Source organism: Salvelinus namaycush, chromosome 22 (genome assembly GCF_016432855.1).
Source record: "Salvelinus namaycush isolate Seneca chromosome 22, SaNama_1.0, whole genome shotgun sequence".
Taxonomy (NCBI): Eukaryota; Metazoa; Chordata; class Actinopteri; order Salmoniformes; family Salmonidae; genus Salvelinus; species Salvelinus namaycush.
Window position 1 is genome coordinate 16,721,519 of NC_052328.1, and position 15,982 is coordinate 16,737,500.

The following is a 15,982-nucleotide window of genomic DNA, read 5'->3' on the forward strand; positions in this document are numbered from 1 at the left end:
TCTATAGACTAGGCCTACTATATTTATTTCTCAACTTTCCTAATATTAAGCACATTGTTTTTCTTTAGAAGGAGTATAGCCTACCTGGCATGAAAATTAACCACAGGAAAAGCATCCTCCATTCGCTATTTAAGTGCATAGATGACCAAACAGGTGCATGATAATGGTCCATTCTAAATCAAAAACAATTCACACATATTATTTAGCATATGTAAAGACAATATTTAATCAAGAATAGTCTAATGGGTGACAATATTAGCCAATCACGTGTGAATGATATATTATCTGCTTTTCCCCCGGGTTTTTCGAATCATAGTCGCACGCCTCATGTAGCCTACCCCATAGGCCTATATTTTTTTATTTATTTAACCAGGTAGGCCAGTTGATAACAAGTTCTCATTTACAACTGCGACCTGGCCAAGATAAAGCACAGCAGTTCGACACATACAACAACACAGAGTTACACATGGAATAAACAAACATACAGTCAATAATACAGTAGAAAAGATAAATCTATATACAGTGTTTCTATATGCTTTGGTATCACAACTAGAGGCCAAATAACTTATTAAAATTAAGCACATTAATTCGCGTTACAAGGGGTTTAGAGCTTAACTGACATACATAAGCAGTGCATGAGTTTCAAGTTTGGGGAAGATCATTTTCACCATAAAAATGCACCTTTATAATGAAATCATTACATGCATAATCCCATTTGCGGTCACTTTGATAATGGTGTTTTCGCGCTAATGGAACATACTGGCACAAAGGGGATGCCGCTGTGAAATTCGAGGCATTATCAAGTGCTTGTCAAACTGTTAATGAGAGACTATTGAAATGCATGCGCAAAAAACAAAGCAGAGCTCATGCGTTTCAAGCGACTTTTTTCAAATCATTAGTCTCATTATGCAGCCTTACAATGTATTACACATCAAAACATATAGCCGAGCGTTTGTAAAACAACTAAAGTTACATGAATAACTCTAAATTAAGCATATAGGAGTACCTATTTCATTGTTAACCGCTCAACACAGAATAGCCACGTGCACACTCCCTCAAATCATTTGGAGAAAATATTTATATTTTATTCAGCTTTGTTCAATTGAATTCTTCATACTATAAAATAATGCCACGGAATTCTAAGCAAATCTTGTCTGCTAAATGAACTAGTGTAGCCCACAGCCATTTGGCATAGCCACATCAGGACCTAACATAAGGACAACTCAAGAGTATGCTATTATTTTCATCTGAAATAGACAACATTTTCTTCATATTATGCTTCTTTAGACCTGTCTACAATAAATAATGGATTTATTGTGACGACGGTGGCTATGTTATATGGATTTATTATACTTTTTAAAATGTAGATGTTCCATGTCTCTTGTGTGGAAGCCAGGAGATGCTAAATGTGTTTATGTTAATTAACAGTCAATTACCGTGAGACCGACAGTTATTTGCTAGACAATCACCGGCTGACAAAATTTCGTGACCTGTGGGCGACGTCGAGCGCCGGACAGCAAGTCATATATATTCTCCCGATTTGTTTGGCGCGAAGAGCCTGCTCCCTCTGACCAGCAGAAACACAAACAATTATCACAAGACCATTTTAGCGGAGATCTTCTGTGTATTATGTGATGCAGTAGGGCAAAAAACATCTAACGACGCACTTAGCTGTTCTACGAGTGGTCTGAGGAAGGCTTTTGCAAGTGCAACATAGCCTAGGTAGCCTAGGCCAACAAAAAATAAGTGTATACTCTATGCAGTTGTAATGACAGGAGAATGATGGGTGTAGAGTCAGGCGCAGAGAGAGCAGAAGTTTACGGGAACAAAACGCTTTAATGTCCACAATGAAAACAGGAACAGGTACAAAAGGGGTGACGCCAAAACACAGAAGCAAACACAACCCACAGACCAACTGTTTAAAATAAACTGGACAGCGAAAACCCACAATCAAATAATCCACTCCTGACGTAACATGAACACACAATAAGCCCGCACAAACACTAGCGGGCGAAACTAACCTAAATAGTACACCTCCCAAAACCCCAACAAGAAACAGGTGAAAACAATTAGACAGACATAAACGAAAAGGAAAAAGGGATCGGTGGCAGCTAGTAGACCGGCGACGACGACCGCCGAGCGCCACCCGAACGGGAAGGGGAGTCACCTTCGGTAGTATTCGTGACAGTACCCCCCTCCTGACGCGCGGCCCCCGCAGCGCGCCGACACCGGCCTCGGGGACACCCCGGGGGCGAGGTGCAGGGCGATCCGGATGGAGGCGATGGAATTCCCTTAGTAGACTTGGATCCAATATATCCCCCACCGGGACCCAGCACCTCTCCTCCGGCCCGTACCCCTCCCAGTCCACGAGGTACTGCAGGCCCCTCACCCGGCGTCTGGAGTCCATTATGGACCTTATCGTGTACGCCGGGGACCCCTCTATGTCCAGAGGGACCTCCGGAACCTCACCTTCCTGCACGGGACCAGCTACCACCGGCCTGAGGAGAGACACATGAAACGAGGGGTTAATACGATAATACGAAGGAAGTAACAATCGATAACACACCTCGTTTATTCTCCTCAGGACTTTAAATGGCCCTACACACTGCGGACCCAGCTTCCGGCAGGGCAGGCGGAGGGGCAGGTTTCGGGTCGAGAGCCAGACCCTGTCCCCTGGTGCAAACACGGGGGCCTCACTGCGGTGACGGTCAGCGCTCTTCTTCTGCCGTCCACTCGCCTGACGCAAAGACTCCTGGACGGCTCTCCAGGTCTCCTTAGAGCGCTGCACCCACTCCTCCACCGCAGGAGCCTCGGTCTGATGCCATGGTGCCAGAACCGGCTGGTACCCCAACACACACTCAAATGGTGACATGTTGGTAGAGGAGTGGCTTAGTGAGTTCTGGGCAATCTCTGCCCAGGGGATGTATCTTGACCACTCCCCTAGCCGGTCCTGGCAATACGACCGCAGAAACCTACCCACCTCCTGGTTCACTCTCTCCACCTGCCCATTACTCTCCGGGTGATACCCCGAGGTCAGGCTGACTGAGACCCCCAGATGCTCCATAAACGCCTTCCATATTCTGGACGTGAACTGGGGACCCCGATCAGAAACGATATCCTCGGGCACCCCGTAGTGCCGGAAGACATGGGTAAATAGTGCCTCCGCAGTCTGCAGGGCCGTAGGGAGACCGGGCAACGGGATAAGACGGCAGGACTTAGAGAACCGATCCACAACGACCAGGATCATGGTGTTCCCCTGAGACAAGGGAAGATCAGTAAGAAAATCCACCGATAGATGGGACCACGGCCGTTGTGGAACGGGGAGGGGTTGTAATTTCCCTCGTGGCAAATGTCTAGGAGCCTTACTCTGGGCGCACACCGAACAGGAGGAGACATAGAATCGCACGTCTCTCACCAAGGTAGGCCACCAGTACTTCCCTCTAAGACTTCGCACTGTCCTTGAAATACCCGGGTGACCTGACGAGAGTAGACTATGAGCCCATCGAATCAATTGATCACGAACAGCGAGCGGCACATACCTACGACCCTCCGGGCACTGTGGAGGCGCAGGTTCCGCCCTTAGTGCCCGCTCGATGTCCGTGTCCACCTCCCATACTACCGGTGCTACCAGCTTAGCCGCCGGAATGATGGGAGTAGGATCGATGGACCGGTCATCAGTGTCGTATAGTCGGGACAGCGCGTCGGCCTTAGTATTGAGGGAACCTGGTCGATACGAAATCGTAAAACGAAATCGGGTAAAGTACATGGCCCACCTTGCCTGACGAGGATTCAGTCTCCTAGCTGATCGGATATACTCCAGATTCTGGTGGTCGGTCCAGATGAGAAAAGGGTACTTAGCCCCCTCAAGCCAGTGTCTCCACACCTTCAGAGCCTTGACCATGGCCAACAACTCCCTATCCCCCACATCATAATTCCGCTCCGCTGGCCCGAGCTTCTTAGAAAAAAAGGCACAGGGGCGGAGCTTCGGTGGCGTACCCGAGCGCTGGGAGAGCACAGCCCCAACCCCAGCTTCGGATGCGTCCACCTCAACTATGAACGCCAAAGAGGGGTCAGGATGCGCCAACACTGGCGCGTCGGTGAACAGTGCCTTCAAACGACAGAAAGCTCTCTCCGCCTCTGCGGACCACTGCAAGCGCACCGGGCCCCCCTTCAGCAGTGAGGTAATAGGGGCCGCCACCTGACCAAAACCCCGGATAAACCTCCGGTAGTAATTGGCAAACCCTAAGAACCGCTGCACCTCCTTTACCGTGGTCGGAGTCGGCCAATTACGCACGGCTTTTACGCGGTCATCCTCCATTACCATCCCCGAGGTGGAAATGCGATAACCCAGGAAGGAAACGGCTCGTTTGGAAAACTCACATTTCTCTGCCTTCACGTACAGGTCATGCTCCAGCAGTCGCCCAAGAACCTTGCGCACCAGAGACACATGCTCGGCGCGTGTAGCGGAGTAGATCAAGATGTCGTCAATATACACCACTACACCCTGTCCGTGCAGGTCTCTGAGAATCTCATCAACGAAGGATTGAAAGATGGCTGGAGCATTCTTCAACCCGTACGGCATGACGAGGTACTCATAATGGCCAGATGTGGTACTAAACGCGGTTTTCCACTCATCTCCCTCCCGAATACGCACCAGATTATATGCGCTCCTGAGGTCCAATTTTGTGAAGAATCGCGCCCCGTGAAATGATTCCACCGCCGTAGCGATGAGAGGTAGTGGGTAACTAAAACCCACAGTGATGGAATTTAGACCTCGATAATCAATACACGGACGCAAACCACCCTCCTTTTTCTTCACAAAAAAGAAACTCGAGGAGGCGGGTGACATGGAGGGCCGAATGTACCCCTGTCCCAGAGCCTCCGTGATGTATGTCTCCATAGCCAACGTCTCCTCCTGGGACAACGGATACACGTGACTCCTGGGGAGTGCAGCGTTTACCTGGAGGTTTATCACGCAATCCCCCTGTCGATGGGGAGGTAATAGGGTCGCCTTCCTCTTACTGAAGGCGATAGCCAAATCGGCATACTCAGCAGGAATGCGCACGGTGGAAACCTGGTCTGGACTCTCCACCGTTGTCGCACCGATGGAAACTCCTAAACACCTGCCTGAACACTCATCAGACCACCCCTGGAGAGCTCCCTGTCTCCACGAAATCGTAGGATTGTGAATAGCCAGCCAGGGAATCCCTAACACCACCGGAAACGCAGGTGAATCAATAAGGAACAGACTAATCCGCTCCTTATGATTTCCCTGCGTCATCATATCCAGAGGTATCGTGGCCTCCCTGACCAGCCCTGACCCTAATGGTCGACTATCTAAGGAGTGCACGGGGAAAGGGGGGTCTACCTTGACGAGCGGAATCCTCAACCTCTGGGCGAGTCCGCGATCAATAAAATTCCCCGCTGCGCCTGAATCGACTAGCGCCTTATGCTGGAGAGATGGGAAAAACCTTAGAAAATAGATTAACAAAAACATGTGACCAACAGGAAGCTCTGGGAGAGTGTGGTGCTGACTCACCTGAGGTGACCGAGGAGTGTTCTGCCTGCCCTCTCGACTCCCAGATGGACTCCTCCAGCACCGACCGGAAGTGTGCCCTCTCCGGCCACAATGGGTACAGGAGGAGCCTCCTCCTCCGGTCTCCCTAGACGCAGCCCCTCCTAGCTCCATATGAATGGGAGCGGGGAGGGCAGGAGGTGGAACTGACAGGACCCTCTCAGAACGTCCGCGAGCAGCCAGCAGATGGTCTAGCCGGATTGACATGTCGATCAGCTCATCCAAGCTGAGCGTAGCGTCCCGACAAGCCAGCTCTCTGCGGACGTCCTCCCTTAGGCTACACCTGTAGTGGTCTATCAGGGCCCTGTCGTTCCACCCTGCTCCAGCAGCCAAAGTACGGAAATCCAGCGCAAAATCCTGCGCGCTCCTCGTCCCCTGCCGGAGATGGAACAACCTCTCACCCGCCGCTCGGCCATCCGGGGGATGATCAAACACAGCCCGGAAACGGCGGGTGAACTCCAGGTAGTGACCCCTCGCTGAGTCACGCCATTCCATACGGCGTTGGCCCACTCCAGGGCCCTACCCGACAGGCAGGAAACGAGGACACTCACGCTCTCCTCGTCCGAGGGAGCAGGCCGAATGGTGGCCAGGTAGAGATCAAGTTGGAGTAGAAATCCCTGGCACCCGGCCGCTGCTCCATCGTACTCCCTCGGAGGCGTGATTCGCAGGACGCTGGCACCGGCTCCCGCTGGAGGAGATGGTAAAGTTGCTGGTGGGAGGGTAGGTGGGGTAGTAGGGAGACCACTCCTCTCCCAACGGTCCATCCTCTCCATCATCTGATCCATTGCCGAACCAATGCGATGTAGGATGGACGTATGATGCAGGACTCTCTCCTCCATCGTGTGGAGAGGGGTGGTCGCTGCTCCTGCTGACTCCATCAGTAGGTGCGGGCTTCTGTAATGACAGGAGAATGATGGGTGTAGAGTCAGGCGCAGAGAGAGCAGAAGTTTACGGGAACAAAACGCTTTAATGTCCACAATGAAAACAGGAACAGGTACAAAAGGGGTGACGCCAAAACACAGAAGCAAACACAACCCACAGACCAACTGTTTAAAATAAACTGGACAGCGAAAACCCACAATCAAAATAATCCACTCCTGACGTAACATGAACACACAATAAGCCCGCACAAACACTAGCGGGCGAAACTAACCTAAATAGTACACCTCCCAAAACCCCAACAAGAAACAGGTGAAAACAATTAGACAGACATAAACGAAAAGGAAAAAGGGATCGGTGGCAGCTAGTAGACCGGCGACGACGACCACCGAGCGCCACCCGAACGGGAAGGGGAGTCACCTTCGGTAGTATTCGTGACAGCAGTGGCGATTCTTGCTGGGAAAACTCAACAAAAACAAACAATTATGCATGCCAGCAAAGCCACTACACAACATTAAACAGTACATTAATTTGACTATGACAGTTACAAACAGTGCTCACAAACTGTTAGGACCTACATAACGCTGTCCCAACACCTTACCACCGCTACACATGGCTATCAGCGGAGCTTTGTTTGGCAGCAAAACATTTAATTCAACCTCATTTACTGCCTTAAAAAAACATAGTTGATATGGCTGACTTGCTTAAACAAATGTGGTTTCTACTTACAATTGAGATGTACAAACTATGGCATAAGGGAAAGACAAGCGGATAAGAGGCAATCATAATTTCGATTAAGACATTAATGAGTGAGCTAGGACAGACGTAGATAATATAACTATTTGTTCAGAACGTTTGAAATGTACTGCGACAGAATTCAGAACATGGGCCAATCTTACAGTATTCTCCCTGTACACCAAGTCAGCACTGTAGGATAAATAAAGGAGGCATATAAGCAGACAATGAAACCTCTTACAATATTCAATAATGACATTTCTCAAAAAGGCTACATGTGCACCACCAAGTCAGAACTGTAGGTTAAATGAGGGGAAAAGGGACCAAATTATTATGGTGAGGCACATGGGCTACTAACAGCTTACTACACAACATACACTTAGTATTACTTTCTTAGCTAGAGTATACAAACAGTGCATTCGGAAAGTATTCAGGCCCCTCGACATTTTCCACATTTTGTTACGTTACAGCCTTATCCTAAAATTTATTAAATTGTTGTTTTTTCCCCCTCACCAATCTACACACAATACCCCATAATGACAGAGCAAAAACAGATTTTCTGAAATATTAGCAAATTTATAAAAAAATATATAAAAAACGGAAATATCACATTTACATACGTTTTCAGACCCTTTACACTTTGTAGAATCACTTTTGGCAGTGATTACAGCCGTGAGTCTTCTTGGGTATGACGCTACAAGCTTGGCACACCTGTATTTGGGGAGTCTCCCATTCTTCTCTGCAGATCCTCTCAAGCTCTGTCAGGTTGGATGGGGAGCGACGCTGCACAGCTATTATCAGGTCCCTCCAAAGATGTTCGATTGGGTTCAAGTCCGGGCTCTGGCTGGGCCACGCTCAAGGACATTCAGATACTTGTCCCGAAGCCACTCCTGCGTTGTCTTGGCTGTGTGCTTAGGGTTGTTGTGCTATTGGTAGGTGAATCTTCACCCCCAGTCTGAGGTCCTGAGCACTCTGAAGCATGTTTTCATCAAGGATCTTTCTGTACTTTGCTCCGTTCAGCTTTCCCTTGATCCTGACTAGTCTCCCAGTCCCTGGCGCTGAATAACATCTCCACTTAATGATGCTGCCACCACCATGCTTCACCGTAGGAATGGTGCCAGGTTTCCTCCAGACGTGACACTTGGCATTCAGGCCAAAGTGTTCAATCTTGGTTTCATCAGACCAGAGAACCTTGTTTCTCATGGTGTGAGAGTCTTTAGGTGCCTTTTGGCAAACTACAAGCAGGCTGTCATGTGCCTTTTACTGAGGAGTAGCTTCCATCTGGCCACTCTACCATAAAGGCCTTATTGGTGGAGTGCTGTAGAGATGGTTGTCCTTCTGGAAGGTTCTCCCATCTCCACAGAGGAACTCTGAAGCTCTGTCAGTGACCATCGGGTTCTTGGTCACCTCCCTGGCCAAGGCCCTTCTCCCCTGATTGCTCAGTTTGGCCAGGCGGCCAGCTCTAGGAAGAGTCTTGGTAGTTCCAAAATTCTTCCATTTAAGAATGACGGAGGCCACTATGTTCTTGGGGACCTTCAATGCTGCAGACATTTTTTGGTACCCTTCTCCAGATCTGTGCCTTGACACAATCATGTCTCGGAGCTCTACAGACAATTCCTTCGATCTCATAGCTTGGTTTTTGCTCTGACATGCACTGTCAACTGTGGGACTTTATATAGACAGGTGTGTGCCTTTCCAAATCATATCCAATCAATTGAATTTACCACAGGTGGACTCCAATCAAGTCATAGAAACATCTCAAGGATGATCAATGGAAACAGGATGCACCTGAGCTCAATTTCGAGTCCCATAGTAAAGGGTCTGAATACTTATGTAAATAAGGTAATTATTTATTTATTTATACATGAGCAAAAATGTTTAAAAACCTGTTTTCGCTTTGTCCATTATGGGGTATTGTGTGTAGATTTCTGAGGAAAAAAAGATTTTCAAAGTATGATTGACATGATCAGTTCAATCAAAGCTATTGTAGATATAACGCGATTTGAGGTCATTTCATCTGTGGCCAATGACCTTGAGTCTTCTTGGATGGGCCCTTCTAATGTAACTCTATGGCAGCCCCCAAGGGGCTTGAATTTTCGAGCTCTTCCCGTAGATTTTGCGGTGACGTAGTGTCCCCATGAGAGACAGAATACTGGGCCAATCACAGTGCAACTAAAGACCATTACCAACCCCTACGCTACGTATTGTCTGCTGGCTGCCCCACCACCACAGAAAGCACTGAACTAGGCTGAAACACCTGCATTTTGGAGCTGATTACTCAAGAAAGCAAAAAAGAGAACATGTTTTATGCAGCTTTATTAAGTCAATTATTATTATTTGTTAACATTGTTTGCAAACTAATATGTGACACGTATTAATGCCAAAATAAAAGGCAAACAGGCAAAAAAAAAAAAAGACATACAGTTGAAGTCGGAAGTTTACATACACCTTAGCCAAATACATTTAACTCAGTTTTTCACAATTTCTGACATTTAATCCTAGTAAAAATTCCCTGTCTTAGGTCAGTTAGGATCACTACTTTATTTTAAGAATGTGAAATGTCAGAATAATAGTAGAGAATTATTTATTTCAGCTTTTATTTCTTTCATCACATTCCCAGTGGGTCAGAAGTTTACATACACTCAATTAGTATTTGGTAGCATTGCCTTTAAATTGTTTAACTTGGGTCAAACGTTTCGGGTAGCCTTCCACAAGCTTCCCACAATAAGTTGGATGAATTTTGGCCCATTCCTCCTGACAGAGCTGGTGTAACTGAGTCAGGTTTGTAGGCCTCCTTGCACGCACATGCTTTTTCAGTTCTGCCCACAAATGTTCTATAGGATTGAGGTCAGGGCTTTGTGATGGCCACTCCAATACCTTGACTTTGTTGTCCTTAAGCCATTTTGCCACAACTTTGGAAGTATGCTTGGGGTCATTGTCCATTTGGAAGACCCATTTGCGACCAAGCATCAACTTCCTGACTGATGTCTAGAGATGTTGCTTCAATATATCCAAATATTTTTCCTACCTCATAATGCTATCTATTTTGTGAAGTGCACCAGTCCCTCCTGCAGCAAGCACCCCCACAACATGATGCTGCCACCTCCGTACTTCACGGTTGGGATGGTGTTCTTTGGCTTGGAAGCCAACCCCTTTTTCCTCCAAATATAATGATGGTCATTATGGCCAAACAGTTCTATTTTTGTTTCATCAGACCAGAGGACATTTCTCCAAAATGTACGATCTTTGTCCCCATGTGCAGTTGCAAACCGTAGTCAGTTTTTCAGGTTATGTAGATATAGGACTAATTTTACTATGGATATAGATACTTTTGTACCCGTTTCCTCCAGCATCTTCACAAGGTCCTTTGCTGTTATTCTGGGATTGATTTGCACTTTTTGCAAACAAAGTACGTTCACCTCTAGGAGACAGAACGCGTCTCCTTCCTGAGCGGTATGACGGCTGCGTGGTCCCATGGTATTTATACTTGTGGACTATTGTTTGTACAGATGAACGTGGTACCTTCAGGCGTTTGGAAATTGCTCCCAAGGATGAAGACTTGTGGAGGTGTAATTTTTTCCCCCTGAGGTCTTGGCTGATTTTCCCATGATGTCAAGCAAAGAGGCACTGAGTTTGAAGGTAGGCCTTGAAATACATCCACAGGTACACCTCCAATTGACTCAAATGATGTCAATTAGCCTATCAGAAGCTTCTAAAGCCATTACATAATTTTCTGGAATTTTCCAAGCTGTTTAAAGGCTCAGTCAACTTAGTGTATGTGAACTTCTGACCCACTGGAATTGTGATACAGTGAATTATAAGTGAAATAATCTGCCTGTAAACAATTGTTAGAAAAATTACCTGTGTCGTGCACAAAGTAGACGTCCTAACCGACTTGCCAAAACTATAGTTTGTTAACAAGAAATTTGTGGAGTGGTTGAAAAACGAGTTTTAATGACTCCAACCTAAGTGTATGTAATTTTCCAACTTTAACTGTACTAATGGTATATCTTATGGTAATATTATAGCAATCTTATAGTGATACAACAGCAATAACTATAGTAGACTTTCAATTTTTTTTGTTCAATGTACATTAAGAAGTTGACAGATACGAGGACATCATATTAAAAAAATTATCAATTTTAATACTTTTTCACTGAGTTAACAAATCAAAAAGTTAGGCCTTAGCCTCCAAGTTACTCCCTTTGAGTAAAAAAAAAGAATCAGTTTTAAACCTAAATCTTGGACTTCTTAAGCAATTTCGACTCATTGTTAAGCTTCGATATAATTATTTTTAAGACATCCTTCTCCTCCATCTGGTTTCGCATAATTAAAAACGCTGTTGAGAAAAAGAAAAGAGGGTTTTAACAAATTTGCTCTGAGTACAGAATGGCCTGCCTAACCCCAAATTAATCAACAGTCTTGGCACAAACTAATAGACCTGAGATCAGGTTACACACACACACATTCACACTCTTGTAATAAATAAATAATAAAATAAACTACAAAACCCCTTTTTGGCCATTTACAGTACTAGCAGTTCTGCTGTATTTTGAAGTAAAAGTCGTATCTTTCATAATTCTACATGTTATTGTACAGTATTTATAGTAAAAAATGACTAAGCAACTTACTGCAAATGGCAGACACTTTGGTTGGGCACAGCGGTTTCTTTGCCTGCTGGTCCCAGAATGCATTCAATTATTTTTCCTGTCAACAAAGAGACGACGATCACCTCTCTGGGAAACAGAGCTGTCATGAGCTCAGAAATGCACTTTGATGGTTCTTTGCTCAGTCGAGTGATAATGTTCGCATGGAGTTTAACACCTTCTGCCAGTTCCACCAGTAAAACATCAGAAAATAACTCTAATAAAAGACAAAAAAAAAAAAAGCCAGTTACACATGATTTTGGGCCTTTAGAACTGTGGTCAAAATGTGGTCTTTTCACAGTACTGTAGTAGTTATCAACAATGTATTCAAACTTTCTATTGTTATGGACAGAAACTTTGTTTTTTGCATGATATTAGAATATATTTTAAAATTACATCAGAAATCAATACAGTATTTTAATATTAGGATTTGCTCTGACTTGCAGTTTGTGTGCACCTGTTCTAAAAAACCCTTGCCTTGTTAGCGCAATCATCCCCAGTATGTCTTTAATAGGGGTGTGCCGAGTATTCGGACAAAACCATTATTGTTACCGATATTAGGACTTTGCAGAACACATGAATAGATTATTAACATCATTATCCGTGATTGTAAAAAGTTGCTGAAAACAGAATTTCTCGAGTCTCTACCTCTCAGATTCATGTTATAAATGCTTTGTTCATAAAGTATTATCTTGAAATGTAAACTGTTGTATTGCCTTGTTTAATGTTTTAATCAACTATGTTAAAGAGGTGTTTCACTAGAACATTTTCCTAGGCATTAGCCTTCACCAGAGACAGTTTTTAGGTTGGTTGGATCAGTATTTAGTTTAGCTCATCAGCGAATTCTACTTCTCCCTCTCCCAAAGAAACCCCATTTAATGTCAAAGTTGATCATAAATACCTTCAAAAGACACCACCTGTGCCTCCAATCACTGCAATAGTCCTTGTAGTTAAAATCTCGATAAGATTACTTTGCTAAAATATTGACCAAGCCTAATATTTCCCAATGATATCGGTCATTTTTTCATTAAAATCCAGGAAGTCATTTTCGATTAATCCGCGCCGAGGCGCGACTTCGGTCAGAGTCAGAACCTACTTACAAATCTTTGAACCAAGAGGAAGAGTATCAACCAGATGACAAACTGAAGAAAACATTAGCTCTAGTAGGTCGATTTTTGTAACATGTTTTAAAGCAAAACAGATTGTTTTTGGGCAATTCAATGACGAGACAACATTTGTTGCATAAAGTGAGGATAAATACACATCGTTTTTCATACATTCTAGATATAATCGTAAATTTCACATTTTGAAGTAAAATGGCAGAAGTCTAAATACTGATCCAACTAACCTAAAAACTGTCTCTGGTAAAGGCTAATGTCTAGGCAAATGTTCTAATGAGGTTAAAAGTATTTTTCGATTAACCCCCCCTTTAAGTAAGTAAATGAATTTGAATTATAAAACCATTCCCGTAGTCCTTTCTGCCATGACTCAAGTTGTTTGCTTGATGTACTTCGTTAGCTAGTTTTAGTAGTTAACGAGAAATAGTTTCGTGAATATGTTTTGCATAATCCTATGTGGCGCTCTATAAGTTAAAACACTTAAGACAAATTATCATTGTACTACAATATGCATTAAACATTTACGTTAAATTAAGCAAAACTGCACACAGTATTTTTCTGCTTGCTGTATTGTTACAATGTTAATACACCTGCTTTTGTATTCAAATTGTGACTAGTTTGCATCCCCGCTTTCCAGCTCAAGGTTTGAAGTCACCCTACCATGCTGTCTGGGAGGGTTGTGACGGCTATGTCTTGGAGTGCTGCTTTTGGGGGTTGGAGGAAGGGTGTGGATCCACCAGCCATGATGTCTGGGAACACACAGTATGACAGACAGTTAAAGAGATTTAATACAGATTCATTCAACCACCTCCTTACAACTTCTAATCATTCCTCCAACTCTCAATCTCTACTCCTCATATTCTGATCATCAACCAACAACAATCTATTACAGTAAGAACTGTTTTCCACACAAACCGTAAGAAATGTTTTTCCTCTCTCACCATTGTGAGATCTGGGGATGGGTCTCAAACCACCAGCCATGTCTGGGAACACACAGTATTGACAGACAGTTAGAGAAAGTGAATACAGATTCATTCAACCACCTCCTTCCAAGTTCTAATCATATATCTTACTCTCAATCTCTACTCCTCATATTCTGGTCATCATGCTTAAACCAAACACACACACCGTTAGAAACTGTGTTTCCTCTCCTACCATTGTGAGTTTTGGAGATTGGTGTGGATCCATTAGCCATGATGTTTGGGAACACACAATATGACAGACAGAGAAAGTGAATACAGATTCACTCGACCACCTCCTTCCAACTTCTAATCATCTTTCCTACTCTCAATCTCTACTCCTCATATTCTGGTCATCATGCTTAAACCAAACACAGACACCCTTTGAAGTTGTGTGTCTCATTCGCTCCCTCTTTAGGTTTTTCACCTCCTGGAGCAAACCTGGCAACTCTGAAAATATAGAACATAATGTGCTATCATTACATTTGCATGCAATATTTATTCAACTAATAGATTGGTAGACACTATACAACTGCACCTACTCACAGATATACCTACAACTGAACCTAATCACAGTATATATGGGTATATACACAACTAAACCTGGACTTGCATGCAGGGTGAGAATATTCAGGAGCATCCACAAACAGGAAACCTTACCTTCAATCACAGAGAGAGAGATTGTCTGAGTGCTGCATTTTCTCTTTTGAGCTCCCTTATCTGAAAGTTTGCAGTGGTTAGCTGCAATTGCATTTCCTGTTTTGACACTAAGGTGAGGTCCTCCTCACTCTCTGTCACTTTGAGGTCTGGAAAGGACAAAGATTAGTTGTACAATTAATACATTTAGACATGAATAGGGGACATATTTTTTAAAGACAAAATCCACCAATTGACACTATTTGTGGTGTTTTTTAGTCTCAATGATTGGAGGCGTTTCAGACATAATTATTAACCACAGAACTATTTTTAAATGTATTTGGTGTGTTGAGGAGAAATCTGATTTATATGTCAACATTTTATGCTAATATTAGTGATTACTACATTAAGTAGGTGAGACAGGGTTAAATTCACCTTTAATGCATCAACTTAAATTTCACAACTCATGCTACAAAGTGTTAGACACTTACTTGAGGTGATACACTGGTCATTATGTCCGCCTGATGTTTTTTCCAGACTCGGCCCAATTCTTTTTCTGTGATACACTCTGGTAGAGTAACATAGCTACAGTCATGAAATTACAGGTTTTGTGCAAAGATATAATTAGCTAGTCAATTTCACAACTAAGCATACCTAGCCAGTGATTAGCATGCTACCTACACATACTAGTGAACTTAAGTGATATAACTAACTCATTAGCTATCTAACGTTAACTACATTAGTTGTTATTGTTATAGCCAATGTATTGGCTGTATTGCTTTTGTATAACTAAGTTTAACGATTGATAAAATTAACCATATCTTGTTAGCTAGCTACGTTATACTGTGTCATTAGCTGGGTAACGTTAGCTAGCTAACGTTAGTTAGCTTACCATCCAGAGCCATGATATAGGCGGGATATCTCTTCCCAGTGCGCTGCAAATTAACAATACATTATTTCACATTGTCGCACGTCCCATCAAACTCTTCAATATTTTCCACTGGAACAATTTCTGATGTGCCTTCAAAAAAATTCACAAGTGCATACATGTTTTGTGATATTTTGCTTGTGCTGCAAAGTGCAAACTGAGAGTAAACCGTTATTTTCTTTGCGCCTAGTTTTTTAACTTTCGCCCATGCGCACGATTTAGTTACGTATAGTTTGGCGCCTAATATGCTTTGCAGCAAAGTTTTTTTTTATAGCTAGCTACGAAATCAGTTTCATTAGCAGTTTACATGATGCAAGCAGTTTTCAACAATTAGCTATTTTGCTTACCCTTATAAGAAATGCCTTCAGTCTGAGTGATAAGGGGACCATATAAAAAAATCGATGCGTGATGAAAACTTCCCTTTTCCTCGACAGACCAGGTCAAGCAGGAATCTTAAAGTATTATTGTTATATTGCCTTAGCTAGGTGTGAGTTCTAGAAAACTAT

At 43.9% G+C, this 15,982-nt stretch overlaps 1 long non-coding RNA gene across 4 annotated transcripts; it reads right to left on the reverse strand.

Moving 5' to 3' along the window:
* Positions 1-11,306: 11,306 nt before the first annotated feature.
* On the reverse strand, positions 11,307-15,655 carry LOC120017920. Of its 4 annotated transcripts, none has more exons than XR_005472162.1 (8): positions 15,441-15,655; positions 15,040-15,116; positions 14,573-14,718; positions 14,109-14,362; positions 13,895-13,936; positions 13,614-13,702; positions 11,821-11,896; positions 11,307-11,528 (listed from the first exon to the last, which is right to left on the reverse strand). It is a non-coding gene; the product is annotated as an uncharacterized LOC120017920 (long non-coding RNA). The 4 variants fall into 4 exon arrangements; XR_005472159.1 differs by having other exon boundaries at positions 11,821-12,052; XR_005472161.1 differs by having other exon boundaries at positions 11,821-12,052; positions 13,869-13,936.
* Positions 15,656-15,982: the final 327 nt, after the last annotated feature.